The sequence below is a fragment of the Protopterus annectens genome, chromosome 5.part0, assembly GCF_019279795.1.
Source record: "Protopterus annectens isolate FY-2018-M chromosome 5.part0, PAN1.0, whole genome shotgun sequence".
NCBI lineage: Eukaryota > Metazoa > Chordata > Ceratodontiformes > Protopteridae > Protopterus > Protopterus annectens.
Genome location: NC_056735.1, coordinates 117661042 through 117663541, shown reverse-complemented (window position 1 = coordinate 117663541; position 2500 = coordinate 117661042).

Genomic DNA, 2500 nt, shown 5'->3' with positions numbered 1-2500 from the left:
ATGCCCTATTCTTCCACTGTATACCACTGAGAGGAGTCATAGCTTTCCAAGTGGATGAAATACAGTTCTGATAATAAAAAAATGCATGTGTAAACTCCTCCCTCTCTTCTGTGTATACTTGAGATCATACTTTCCCTACATAACACTAACCCTTATGACTTGCACGAGTAATCCACAGATGTCCATTAGATGTCCCTGCATACGACCAAAATAAATGCTTTCCAGTTAACACCAATCTATTTATGGCAGTACTTGCATAATGAAGGGGGGGGGGTGGTAACAGTAAAATGCAGAATAACTGATGCAGTGTTAAAAATAAAGATAAAATGGATCACACAGATACACAGGTTACTGTTTACAATATACCATATGAATGAAGAAGTCCAAGATGTGTTCTATGCTTTTTTTTTCCTCAGGATCCCCAGCTTCTTTTCACGTCTCCAAAAGATTACTTCATCCTGTTGCCTATGTCACGGTAAATTTGTGCTGACATCCTGAACAATAGCTGTTTTATGGGACTTTTCCCTGATAAATTCTCCTCTAGAACTGGTGATAGACATTACAACATTCAACTACCTCCATTCTCTATCACTCAGGGGAATATATTGTAGCAGAATGTGAGCTTTGTTATAATAACTATGGAGTTTTTTTCCTCAAGCAGCAAGTGAAAATGGACAGAACCATACCTTCCTCATCTAGCAGCTGATCACATTCCCTTGATCTGGTGCCCCTTTATCCTCTTCTGCTGAAGAAAATTAACTGCTTAGGAGCATAAAATAAATAAATAAATTGCCATTCCCAGGTCTAGCATTGTTCATTAAAGCAAATCAGCTTCTCTATCCATGCCCTTCTCCTCGGGGAGCAAACAAAAATAAAAAATAAAAAAGTTTGATACACTTTAAAATTAAAGAAGAGCTTTTGCTGTTTAAACACAGGGAGTTGTAATATGTTTGCCACCAATTCAAATGACAAAGTAGGATATTTTTTAGGGAAATTTGAGATTCTGTAAGACAAACCATACTGGCAGCTAATAAAATGGACTGGAATTTATGTTTTTGCAATAAATAAGTAAATAAATAGAATCTCACACTCTTAAAATGTAATTATTGTTGTTATTTCTTGTAACATTAAGGTGTTTCTAATAAAACCAAGTCCTTTGTGCATTACTAGAAAGTTAGGACATATTTTTTATCCTAAAATGTCAGGACATTTGCCATTTTCATATCTTTTCACAGGACACAACTGACCAAATACGGACTTCCCTACATAAAGAAGGACATGTATCTCTAAGCACCAAACAGCTGCTTCAGTTAAGACCACAAATGCAATGCAGGTAAAGCACTGATGATCTGACCTTGCCCACTAACACTTTGTGCCCAGAGCGGCTGTCACCTTTGCCCAACCTAGCTATCTATATTAAAAACCTCATCTTTCTAGATCTCTAGCAATTTGGTTTTGTAAAAGTTAGATTATATGTAAAGAACCTAGCTTACTTCTTTGAGAAAGCAACTCAAGCGGTTGACAGTGGTCACATTGTACCCACAACTTGCTTTGAGCCGGTCAAGACATTTGACACCATTCTCCATGCTAATATAATTAGAAAAGTAGATGCATAACAAATAGATCCCTATGAGGTATGATTGATAGTGAATTAGCTAAAATACCCACCCCACATGGTGTGGATGGCAGGGGCAATGTCAGAGAAAATGAAAGTGAACAATGGTGTCCTCGATGGAAAATACACGTATAAATAACAGGTTTATTGAAACTGGGCCTAAATGAAATGCTACAAAGTGCCCCTATTCAAAATGAAAATGTAGTTAGAGACCTTGGAACCTAGGTTGTCAGGAAATCCTTCTACTCGGCACAGCTGATTGCCAAGGGAATGTCATCCAGACCTAAAGAAGTTATCATGCTCTGTAGTTAGCACTAGTCAGACCATTTAAAGAATACAAAGCCCTCTTTCACATGTACCTCATTAGACACATCAGACTGTTGTAAAGACCTCAGACATTCCCAACAAAAAGATCATAGACATAAAATCCTTAAGCTACCAGAAAAGACTAGAATCACTGTTAGTGTTTTGTGTCTTATAGGCTTCTCAGAGAAGCCTTGCCTTCTGAGCATTCAGGTGCTCAGTACTGCAGAATCTCTTGTATCTTCCCCAACCTAGCAGTCCCACAAACACCTAAACAAGAGATCGAAATATCTATATTTAAATCCAGAACTTGTCAGAGATTTGGGATGCATGACTAGGCTTAAAAAGGCCTTTGTGGTTGTTAGCCTAGTACATACCTATGAATCTATCAAATTAAACAAGCTGGCAAGAGCTTCATAACTCAGGATCTTCTTCACCTCTGAGGTACATGCTAGACTATCTTTCTTCAAATAGGACCTGTATAATTGGGTGGGTGCTCAGAATTCACCCCAGGCATGGCTGGCATACACCTCAATGCAGTCTAGGGTGAGACCTGTCAAGACATAATGATCACATGACTCA